General features: G+C 38.8%; 1 long non-coding RNA gene across 4 annotated transcripts in view; it reads left to right on the plus strand.

Moving 5' to 3' along the window:
• LOC146397623 (uncharacterized) overlaps positions 1–12420 on the plus strand; it is a 44352-nt gene extending 31932 nt beyond the window's left edge. For 3 of the 4 annotated variants that reach the window (XR_014824393.1, XR_014824392.1, XR_014824391.1), the window contains 2 exons: positions 4034–4119; positions 7508–12420. This is a non-coding gene — a long non-coding RNA (uncharacterized LOC146397623). Of the gene's footprint in view, positions 1–4033; positions 4538–7507 lie in introns of all 4 variants that reach the window. The other variant, XR_014824394.1, reaches the window with a different exon arrangement.
• The last annotated feature ends 485 nt before the right edge of the window (positions 12421–12905 follow it).

The raw sequence follows: 12905 nt of genomic DNA on the forward strand, positions 1-12905 counted from the left end.
CCTCCATTTCAGCTTTCCCAAGGAAGCACTCAAGGCCCATGTTCATGAGAAACTCTAGTCACCCCCCATGTGGGTAACTGCATTCAATCTTTTCAGGTGTAAATTAACATTTGAATACATCTCAACCTTACTGACCCTTGCCACCACCACCACCATCCGCCTCAGCAGAGTCTCAGCTAATCTGCACCACCACAATTGGCAGGGCAGACTGAGGTCGGATTTCTCAACGCCCCCCCACAACAAAAGGACCAAAAAGTTCTTGTGTTGCCTATGAGAGCAGTACTGATATTTGTCCATGTCCAATGAGACACCTATGGAAGAATAGCATTTAAGACATATTTTCTTGGTGGTCAAGGAAAGAAGTATACAGAAGGAGAAAAAAGAGAGAGATGGAGGCATTTTTGTGTCCCAACTTGGGCAGGTGAAACTTGAAACTTTTACTTTTAGTTCATGACAGGAAAACTTCCCTACACGGAGTTCCCTGGTGGCACAGCAGGTTAAGGACCCAGTGCTGTCACTGCTACGGCTTGAGTTGGATCCCTGGCCCTAGAACAACTCTGCATGCTTTGGGCATGGCCAACAAAATAAAACAAACAACAAAACAAAACAAAAAACAGAAACAGAAGAAATTCCCTCCAGCAGGGGACTGACCCAGATCCCAGTGGCAGCAGGGTGACATCATACCTAAACATCAATCCGATGGAACAGGAAGGATTTGAGATCTATAACCAAATTACTACCTTGGAACTTTGTGCTTGTTATGCTAATATAAGGACTTCCGTACTACAAGTATGTTTTCAGAGCTGGAAATTAGCTTTTTAGAATGCTTTGTGTAATGACAGACATTGGACAGAGGAGACAAATGTGCCAGCAATGGTGGTACAATACTCCTGGCAAACACCCTGGACTATTTTAACAGATAAATGGACACCCAGATAGTATGTTCATAAAATTAATCTGAGAGCAAGCTCGGGGGACTGGGTGAGAAAACAGGTGCTGCCAGATCACTGCCGTGGTGAAGGTGCTCTTGCAACCCCCCACCTTTTCTTTCAGACTTAGTTGATTAGCACCATCCATTTCTTGTCCCTCCGGGTAGATAGATGCCTAGGGAGAAACATAAGAGAAAAGCATTTCTTTTTTCTTTCTCATGTGTCTTTTTAGGGCCGCACCTGTGGCATATGGAAGTTCCCAGGCTAGGGGTCAAATCTGAGCTGCAGCTGCCAGCCTGCACCACAGTCACAGTCACAGCCACAGCCACAGCCACAACAACACAGGATCAGAGTGAAGTCTGTGACCTACAGCACAGCTAATGTCAATGCAGGATCCTTAACCCACTGAGCTAGGCCAGGGATTGAGCCCGAAACCTCACAGATACTAGTCGGGTTCATTACTGCTGAGCCACATTGGGAACTAAATAGAGAAGTATTTCATAAATAGTACTGCAAACACACTGCTACCTCCAGCTAATGGTTTGTGTACTCTTAAACTTAGACTGAAGACAGTAAGGGAAAGAAATATTTTCAATGAGGGGTTGGAGGTGGAGTGGGGGGGTATGTAAGTATAGAGAGAAATTAACAACTTAAAATTTTAGAGCCGTGTATACATTGGGGTTGTCCAATATATCTCCTGTGTCCAGTGTATCATACTCTGCACTGTGATTAAGAATTCAGGCAAATCCTCAAAATTGTGGCATTGACCTCATGTGGTTTATGTCTTGAGAGTCAAGGCTAAGATATTGAAGGCACCATATTTCTAAATAATAATAATAATAATTATAACAATTAGTTCAGTGTATAAGGCTGGGATAAGAGCAATCATTTCTCATAATTGTAAATAAGGTAAATTCACACACTGAACAAGTACTCAAGAAGAGAACTCTTTTTTATCAGTTACCTGCTCTTTATAGACAGCTTGGTTATTGTGTGCCTATTTCTTCTCCTCCAGCTCCCCGCCTTCCCCCGCTGCTACCCACTATGACAGTTACTTTAGAAATAAGTGACTTGGTTCCTGGATGGATTTCCAGCCCTTCTGCATGACACAGGTTCCAAATGTCAAATTGCAACTATGGAGAAGCCTGTGAACTATGATAATGGATAAACTCGTGTGTGTTAACAGTCCTGTTTGGTGCTAGAGCAGGGTTGCCAAGACATAGTCTGAATGAGTTGGGGGTTTCTGAGATCTTGTAAAATGAGGCCAATTTGAAATGTTGGCACTGAATGCTGAGCTTTTTATAATAGCCCACGTTGTCCCATTTTCTTCTAGAGTTGAATAGGAACAAAATACCTGGCTTCATGCAGTGGTTCTCTGATGACAAATGAACTAATTAGAGGTGGTGTTTCTTAGTTCATCCCAAAGATCTTAGCCTAGCCGTGGAAGATGTGGGAAATGCAGGCTCTGATAGCTTTAGTTTTAGAAAAGACAACTTTTAACATCTGAAACTGTCTCCCCTAGCTCTCTACTATCTGATCCCCTCTAGCATTTTCTTTGTATAGATGGGTCCAGGTAGGCTAAGGGTAACTGTACTATTTAATACATTAACTCAATGACAGAGCAAATCTATTAAACAGATTACCTTTCACCTTTGGTGTGTAAAGAAGTCTTCGTATGCCAAGGTCATGAGGCCTCTTAGCAAAGTTCCTGTGAGAGAAATTAACATTTTTATCACATAATCTAATCTATCAAGTGGAGTAGATTCCAAGGTAAGTCCATCTAGTACTGCTTTTTTTTTTTTCCTTTAAAAAAGGCCAGCAGTGAAAGAAGTCATTGAATTAAAAGTGCTATATGAAAAATAAAAGGGGAGAGAATACAGATAAGGAAGGTTTACATCTTCATGCTCTTGTAGGATATGGCAGTATTTGTAGGTGGCAGATTGTAGAGAGAAGGCCATAAAGGCAACTACAGTGACATTGAGGCAGAGAAAAAGCTTGCTGGAGATTATGGGTTCCTGTTACTTATGATCAGATGCCTTTCAGTTACTTTTGAGGTGAAGGATTTATACACTGCAGAAATCCTGATCACATTGATGGGAATGATGTGGGACTTCAAAGGATAGGTTTTGAAGTTGTTGGACATTTAGTTTCAGATTTCCATCTCCAAAACTCAAATCTGAATTGCTCATTGGTTCAGAGAGGAAAATGCTTAATTTGAAATTCTGTCATAAACTCTGTGAGAGCAGACAAACTTAGATGAGCTTAGAAATAGCTTTGAATCCCAAATCTCAATACCGTTATACTACTTGATTATAGAAGAAAACGGGACCACCTGTCTCTAACAAGGAGAGACGCCTATTGGAAATATCTCAGCATGTGCGTTCTCAGCCCATCATAGAGAACATGACATTTAAGCCGTATGGATAGTTCTGGTCTCATGTCATCTAAACATCACATTTTTCAAACTCAGAAATGCCAGATCGTGTTATTTCTGCGGCAAGGCGTTGCTTAGGATCTGTGACAGATGAGTTTTCCCTATCGATTATGTGACAATGCAGTTCATTTATAGAGTTCAAGGAAATGAGAACAGCCTCCAGTTTAACAAGAAGACCCTTAATTCAAGGGCTGTGTTGTATTTAAATGCAGAAATCAAAATTCAAGTTGGAGAAAGTGGAAGAGTGAATTTAACTGTGAACGCGAACTTTTATAGCTCAGTCATCCTCCTTGGAGGGCTGCAACTGATCACTGAATCTGATGCCTTCTGATTAGGTGACTGATTTGTAAATAAACCATGCAAGAAATCATATCTTACATAGAGAATTCATCTTTACATCAATGTACACATTTAAAGTTGCTCCTAATGTAAAACATGTAGTGAATCCAAAATGTAAAAAACAAAGGGCACCCTAGCGAGTCTATGTGCATATGGGGAGGAGGGGCTGTTAATAGAGATACCAACCTGAAAACACTTTGAAAGAACTTTCCAGATTTATCTTAAATTCTGAAATGATTTAATATGCACATGTTCTTCCAATGTATCCACAGGTAAAAATATCATTATTATTTATCTTGAGCCTCAATTCCTAATATTTTCTCTGTCGCAGGGTACAGACAGGCATGCAGAAGTAACTAGACGTCCAACACATGCCAAGGTCTTGCGGGCCCAGGATTTCGAACAAAAGAAAACTCGGTAACGTGACTGTAAATCAAGGGCATTTGAGACCATAGACGCGCGCACCACTGCAAGGGTTAATTGGAGGAGAGGGAAGAGAGAGGCTCCACCTTGCAGTCTGTGTGAACTTCGGCCAGAAAAAGAGCTGGAGCTCCAGCCGCCGCCGGTGGGAGCCCTGCAGTCCGCGGCACGCGGTCCCTTGTTGTGGGGCAGGTGTGGCGCCGGGTAGAGGCGGGGCGCAACCTGGAAACTGCCGCCTGAGCTGTGGCCCGCGCCCTGCCTACCCTTTGGCGCATCTGTTTCTTTATTGCCTGAAAGCCATCCGACGCGTTGAAGGCGCGATTATCGACAATTTGTCAGCCCGATTTTGTCGCTTGCAATAACTTTTGGTGAAGTTTCACTCTCAGGCCCTTGAGTTTCGGGATGAGGAAATGTGGTATGAGAGCATTGTCCTGTGTTTGGCTTCTCATTTCCACAGGACCCAGGCAGGCAGAAGAAGGGAAAAGAAAGTTAATCCGACTGCAGTCACTCTGGCACACAAGCCATGGGGAAACGGGAGAGAAACTTGTTCCTTCTCCTACAAAACTCTCCCCTTCCCCCTCAAGCCCCTCCCCCCACCAGGTCCTTTTTAATAGATCAGTCCCTCATCTCCCCCCCCCTCCACACACGTATTCTTGGGCCCACAATTCTCTTGAGCAACCTAGGACTGAGTTTTTGTGTTTTGTTTGTTTTGCTTGCTTTTTCCTTTGTGTTTGTGGATGTGGATTGTTTTTCAGGGACCAGGGGCCAGGACCGCAGCTCTAAACCTGAACCGTTCACCTTCATGATCCCTTTCTTCCCCTCTTCTTGATTGGTGGCTGTCGTGGCCAAGACCATGCCCTTTCCTGAGCATGGAGCAGTGGGGCAGCTGCTCTGAAGCAGCTGCTGTGCCTTACCCCTCTTTTCTCAATCATTAAAATTCAATTTCAAAATTTCTGTCTTTAACAATTTCCTAAGGAGACTATGAAGAATGCCAAAAGAGTGGGCCTTTTTTCAAGTGGTCATGTTTCAGCAAAAGGCAGGCACAGTCCAAGTTGCCCTAGGTTGTGCCCTTATAGGAGCAGGGCAGTGGATGTTGTGTAAAATGGAGTGCTGTGCCCACCTTGAACGAGAGACGAGCTCTGGCAGGTCAAGAACCTGGGGAGAGCAACTCCAGCTTTTCCATCCACATCACCCCTGCAGCTTGATGGAGCACAGCACCAAGCAGGAAGTTCTCATTTTTTTTTTTTTTTTTAATGTCCACACCCATGACATACAGAAGTTTCTGGCCCAGGGATTGAATCTAAGTTTCAGCTATGACCTATGTGGCAGCTATAGCAATGCCAGATCCCTTAACCCGCTGCACCAAGCTGGGGATCAAACCCTCACCTCTGCAGCAACCCAAGCTGCTGCAGTTAGATTTTTAACCCACTGCACCACAGCTGGAACTCTGGGGAAGTTCTCTTTAATAGTTCCTCACTTTCTTCCTTGATCCAAAAAGAAAAATATTTGTATTCGGAAAGTTCTCTTCTGCTAAGAAGTTTCTATTAACATCTCTTTCTCCTTTCAGTGAAGTCTGTTTCTGGGTCAAGGGGAGTGTTTTAAGAAACAGAAAAATAGAGACACACACATAACTGCAATAGGTAGCTGAACTTCATCAGGAGCCTTGAGTAGCCAAGAAAACATTCTTCTGATGCAACTTCAGAGTTTCATCCCCTGCTCCAAAATTTATCATGTAATTAGTACCCAAAATGCCTCCTTTAACCAACACCCATTGCAACCTATGGAAAAGATGTAGCATTTTTTTTTTGAAATTCTAGATGGACCTAAGGATTACCTGACTCCTATTGCCATCACCTCTTAATCACACAAAACTGTTTTCCTAAACACCAACCTTTTTCCCTATAAAAACCACTGACCCCTCAGTATACCTAGTACCTTTTTTCCTCCCTTTAAATTATTATTCCTTACTCTTTTCCGTTCTGGGGCCCTGAGCCAGATTCTCAGAATTAATCCTGAGTTCTCCCAAATGCCATGACAAGTTAGAAGGGAAATTGGGGGACTGCACTGAAAATACATGGTATAGAGAGTAAATGTTACAGCTGTTGACAAGTGGCAGTTTGGGGTATCAGCAATGAATTCCACATTTTTCTATAGGCTTCTTTTTACTTCACTTTAGGATCCACTGATCCTAATAGAAACAAGTTAAAACTGCAGTTCCCTTCGTGGCGCAGTGGTTAACGAATCCGACTAGTAACCATGAGGTTGTGGGTTTGATCCCTGGCCTTGCTCAGTGGGTTAAGGATCCGGCGTTGCTGTGAGCTGTGGTGTAGGCCGGTGGCTGCAGCTCCGATTAGACCCCTAGCTTGGGAATCTCCATATGCCCCTGGAGCAGCCATAGAAAAGGCAAAAAGACCAAAAAAAAAAAAAAAAGAGAAGAAAGAAACAAGTTAAAACTGAAGTAAATTAGAGAAATATTGAAGAAAGACCAGACTAAGCCCCTATGGACTGGCAGGCATTGTTTGGACAAACTTTCATACCACTGGAAGCTTAGACTAACACCCAAACCCTTGCTTTTCAATATTTAATTATAAACCTGGCAGAGTGGAGACTCTGTACCAATTAAAAGAAAATCAATCAGTGCCTATTAGCCAAAACAGTCAATAAAAACAATTGGCTGGAGAAATAATATAAACAACACACCTTTGTTACCATCAGATATAATAAGTTCCTGGGAATTTTGAAGCTTCCTATAGTACATATTACTGGATTTTTTCACTACCTGATTTTGCAGAATTTCTGCTTGTGTGGTACCTAAAACTGTCTCCTGGAAGTGTAACCTGAATGAGCTTTACAATTGTTTTATACCATGGCCCCAGAATAACTCTGTCTCCAAGGGCTCTGAATATGTCTCCTGGTATGGGCTTTCAGTATCCTTTCTGTCAGTGAAGAGGCTGCTCATTGCAGTGGAGAACACACCAGGGTAGAAATGCCAAATAGGATCTAAATTCCAGTTGAGGCATGTAACTAATAATGTGTATGTAAGACAGCAGTTCAGGTTCCTGGCTTCAGATTTTGCATATGGTAAAGAGGTAGGACTAGATAATCTCTTAAATCCCTCCCAGTTCCTGAATCCTGTAGTTCTAATGACAAATTGGTGAATTTTCAACATAAGAGAAAATCCAAGTCTATGAGTTACTGAATAAAATATCTATTTATCTCATTGTCATTTTAGTAGAAATTTATGCAGAAAACCAACAAATGATTTTTGGTTTTTTCTTGGGAGAGATATTAACTTTGACTTGAGGAAACCAAACTAAGACTTGGCACTGTTTTCCTGAGTACAAATGGTCCATTGTCTTACACTTTAACTTCTTTTCCTTTTCAGATCCAACTTAGAAATAATGTTTCACTCAAGATAAGGCTTGTGGTTTAGGAAGATTCTGGCCTGGCTTGCTTCACTTTAAGTCTTCTATCATCTCTTTTCAAAACCTGAGGAGGACCTCATTTCCTGTTTGATAGTTCTTCATGCTTTGCCAGCCTCCGGGTCTTTAAGGAAGCTTGCCAAGAGTTCCCGGCTGGGAAGGACAGTCTGAGTTCATCATAGAGAATGAGCTGGCACCAGAGTTGTAGTGACTCACCAACCTCATTGCCCACTCTGCAATAGCAAGCACCACACTCTCTAATTGAAAGACCTGTGTTTTAGTAAAGTGCAGTTGGATCACATGACAAAATCATCTCGAAATATATTGCCAGTCTTTCCTTTCACTGGGTGTTTTGAACACAAGACAAGAAAGGAAATTAAATTCTGAATTATATATATATATTTTTAAATTAAGATTAATTAACAGATACTTGGTTTTGTGTCCATTCTGTTCTAGGAATTTAGTGGTGATTACAAAGCAGTGAAAATAGGTCACAGCAAAGTGAACATTCAAGATTAGTTTAAAACATTCCTCTGAAATTTCAGTATTCATTTTTGGAGTGTCAGTTACTACATTTCTGTAATTCATCATTTTTCCTTACTTGGCTTAGAGTCAAGATGAGAAATGATATTTAGACCAAAGACATTGTTTTGTTATATAGCCACTGCTTTTTAAAATGCAAAACCACCCTCACCAGGGCTTAATTGTTTGTGAGTGCTTCTGTTCACACACACACACACACACACACACACACACACACACACACACACTCTGTATAAGGTCCTTTCAAGACTTCCAGGGCCTGGGTCATGTAAGAAGTAGATGAGAAAATTCAGGGAGGGCCAGAGTAGTAACAACACTACAAGTCAGAGATTTAACTTTACAAAAGGTTATACGTTACACAGGCATTTTTTTAAAGCAAGTATTAATATGATTAAAGAATATTTGACTTCTAAATTATTATGATTCTCATCTAATTTCAAGTCATATACAGGAGCCATTTAAAAGTATTTTGTATTACAATCTGTCACCAAAATTCAACTAGTGGAGTTTTATAATGTGATAGGTTTACCCCATGGGGAATTAAATTTTAATTCATAAGTCTTTCTATTGTTGTGGAACTTTAAGACAAGATAGCATTTGGTATTAACAGAAAAATATTCTGTGGCTTTTTTTTTTTTTTTTGAAGCTTTAAATTGCTCTAAAAAAAGTTGCACCTTGAATTTTTTCCTCTCAGCTTTCTTTTGTTAAGTGTATCTTCATGATATTGTTTTTAATGTACATATTATTTTACTAAGTCACTTGGTAAAAAAATTTAGAAACATGTAATAATGACCTCTTGCTTTTCTTCTAACTTTATTATTTCAAGTCAAGCAAAAATGGATACTTTTCTCCCAGAAAAAAAAATTGCATGTGTTTTTGATGCAAAAATGGTAATTTAGTTACACTATTTTAGATTAGCATTTATGATAGATCTTATTTCAAAGCTGATTCTCAAAGAAAATCATAGAGATATTAGAATATTCCAAGTACATTACATTGTTGAAAAAGTATTTTAATACATTATTCAAATTGTTGTCAGCTATTAATTTTTTAAAGTAGTATCTGCTCCAAATGTGAAATTTTGCTTTTTTGAAAGAACTTACAAATTCCAATTTTGTTAGGAACAGCAGTGGAAATTAATATAAAAGTCATAGACAATTTAGAGCTCCTTCAATTTCTCCCCCCCCCCCCTTTTAAACTTTAACTGTGATAGGCATCTCTGCAAGGTAGGTTTTAACATATTTTTTCCTAATTTTTTTTTCCTCCTTTCAGTAAGAAGGATAAGCTTTTAGAGTACCCAGTCACCGTGGTAACTGCCAAAAAAATTCTCCTGAAGTTTGAAGAGGTCAGCTAGCAGGGTCAACAACTCTGGCCTCTCTCTGAGCTCGGTCTAGCATGCCCCAGCCTGCGGTTGGAGTGTCAGGCCAGATCTGACCCTGGGAGGTGGACTATTCCGGCTCTGATATAAATTTTTTGAGTCAGTTCATGGCCTGGACTCTCCAGGTGGCCTCTAAAATCGATTTTGACCCCCTGACCCTGTCTCACGGAGGCATAGCATCCACCCTAAGTAAGGATTTAGCCAGGAATGACAGCTTTCCACTGAGTGTTATTGGGGACAGTATAAACAGTTTGGAAAGCAAGGAAGGAGGTGTGAGTGCTAGAAATCATTAAAAGCACATTAAAAAACAATTAAATTTTTCTTTGCTTAAAATATTTAATATGTATATTTGTTATATAATTCTACGTGTTTTGTAAGATTTTTTAAATAAAAAAAGTGTTGAATATAAAAACTCAATGAACTACACATCTTCATCCTTTTATATACTTTGTTACAAATATGCAAATAAGATAGCCTGACTTGCAACAAAATAGGTTCAGCAGGGATGTAACATGTAGGGAAAAGAGAAGCTAGTTATTAAAATACATTAATAGATAAAGAGTTTCAAGTATTGTAAATATTACATTTCATGTGCTTCTGTCTTGAAATGTTTAAAATGGGAAAATATGGAATCTTAAAAAAAAAGTCTGGAATGAAGATAAACTTGCGCTTCACTTTAAGTGCCTTTCTACTTTGTAAAACAAATAGGCACTCATTTGGATACAATGAGATAAACATTATAAATAGAGGAAATAAGATCTTATAGAGCTAAAGAGGAAAAAGCAATAAATTAATAGTGTCTCCAAATCAACTTTAAGTATTTTCAATAGTTTAAGATATCAGAAGCTTGCAAAGTATAATAGTAATAATGTGTGTAAATCATCAGTGATTCTCCTCTTCCTTCTTCTTCTCCCTTGCCCCCTCCCCAAGATGCCAAACTGAAAGTTTTATTTTCTCCAGTAAAGTAGAGTTCCCTTTGAGCATGTACTCAGTATGTAAATGTGGTCATCAAGCAAGGCGGAACTGCCGAGAGGGAAGATTTTGAATGTTTCTTTCTCAAAACCTTTCACAGCATTCCTGCTTCCAGTGGTACTTTACGCAGTTTCCCCCATTTCCCAGCACTGTTGAAATGGCACTGAAGCAACGCTGCAGTAGATAAACCAATTGTACTGTGGAGTTGTTGAGATGACATTTCATCTGAATCCTTTGTAAAAGTTAGATTTTAAATAGGGGTGAATGTCCTTTCGGGAGAGGGGACAAGGGAGGATGGAAGAAGAGGAGGAGGGGACTGAGCAGTTTATATACATATATACTCTTTGTGTTTGAAGGCCTCTGTGTCTTAGCTTCTCACTATGTTAAATCCCTATTATAAAACTTATCTTCACAAAGCCTATTATAGTATTCTGAGAACAAATTGGACCATGAATAACTTAGTTGGAAGTGTAGATTATTTTCTACTCAGGGAAAGTTAGAGATGACAACAGCTTAACTAAAAGAATAGTGATTAACCTTAAATAGATGGATTTCAAAGTTTCACTTTTGATAAAGAGTACCTTTGATATTTCCCCTCTTCAGATTCATATTTCCACTTTCTTTGTGTTAAGAATTGTCCTAGTGATTACACTGTCCACCTAATATAGCATGGCTCTAACTGTAGATCCTTTTCTTGCAGGTTGCTAATCTGAGAGGGGACCAGAAAGACACTCTACTTCCTATAGGTTAAATATATGGTTCTGAAGTGGTCCCGCGCTTAGACATCAAACTCACTGTTGGGAATGATATCTTGCATAAATCATAATTCCTCAGCTAGATAAAATTATTATTGAAAAACATCTTAGTTTTATTTAATGCCTTAGAGTTTACAAGGCACTTCTCAATTCATAATTTTGTTTGATCCATAGAATAATGTCATGAAATAAATATCATTAATGCCATTTTGCCAAGGAGACAGCTGAGTCATTTGCACACTCTGATCCACCTGATAAATGGAACTGGGATAGCTCTCTTTATGGCTTTCTATTTCAATTGATTAACCTATAGCAATAGGCTTTTTAATTTTTTAAAAGTTTTATTGGAGTATAGTTGATTTAGAATGTTGTGTTGTGTTATTTAGGCTTTTTTATTTTTATTTCTATATCTCTGAAAAATCAAGATTTTATATCAAAGAGCAAAGTTTTTATATGTCACAGACAAAAAGGTTAAAAGACCCAATTTTAAAAATTCTATTCACTGAGAAGTAAATTTTGCTAATTATTGTTTTTCTTTGTGTGTGTGTATCTGTCTGTCTATCTATCTACCTATCCATCTGTCAATGTATCGGTCTTTTAGAATGGAAAGTCTTAATCTTTAAAAATCAAACATGAACAGCCTTATATAAATTAAATAACTACCTTGAATTTTTTAAAATGTACAAGAAAACCGTAGATTGTATGTATATTTCAAAACAAAATGTAATAATAAATATGCTTTTAGAAGTAGGTTATGCATATTAAGTAATTATTTGAGAGCATACCATTGATTAAATTCTGCAGTGTTATAGGTAAGGTTTCCCTTCTAGATTTTTTTTTCAGCTCTATTGAAATATAATTTACAAAATTGTAAGATATTTAAAATGTACACCGTGATGATTTGATAGAAGCATACACTGTGAAAGTGTTTTTCCCATCTAGTTAATTAACACATCCATCACCTTCTGTATTTATCTTTTTTTTAAAAGAAGACATTTAAGTTCTGCTCTCTTAACAAATTTCGATTATTCATACAGTGTTATCAACTATAGTCACTATGTTACACATTACATTTTCAGACCTTATTCATCTTATAGCTGAAAGTTTGTACCATTTTATCAACCTCTCTCTAATTTCCTCACTCCCCAGCTCTGCCCTTTTTAGCATTTATAGACTGGTATCTTTTGATGTCTTAACAAGACTGAATAAACAAAGTTGTGAAGGGCTACTTTTTGCTTCTCTTGGATTTCTACTCTCCGTGTTAAAAAAAAAAAAAAGTTTACAAAATACTCTAAAAAACGACAAATAAAAAGTTTAGTTAATCGGATATTGATACAACCTCTCTAAACATACAGAAATTAAGGGGGAGTTCCCGATGTGGCACAGTGGTTAACGAATCTGACTAGGAACCAGAAAAAAAACCAAAACCCAAAAAAAAAACCAAAACCCCAAAAAATACAGAAATTAAGAAACACAAAAGGATTACACCATGTGACTCTAATTAGGTTATTAGTTAATTAAATTATTTTGTTTTAATTATGTAATGTATGCTTGTGGATGTTAACACGGAAATTTTTTTGGCGGTGGTGGGGGCACACCCGAGATATGAGGAAGTTCCCAGGCCAGAGATCAAACCCACCCCACAGCAGTGACCCAAGCTGCTGCAGTGACAATGCCAGATCCTTAAGCTGCTGAACCACAAGAGAACTCCCT

Source organism: Sus scrofa, chromosome 13 (genome assembly GCF_054392235.1).
Source record: "Sus scrofa isolate SSC_HxYL_T2T_F1_AM1 chromosome 13, Sscrofa_HxYL_maternal_Yorkshire_Landrace_v2.0, whole genome shotgun sequence".
Classification (NCBI taxonomy): Eukaryota; Metazoa; Chordata; class Mammalia; order Artiodactyla; family Suidae; genus Sus; species Sus scrofa.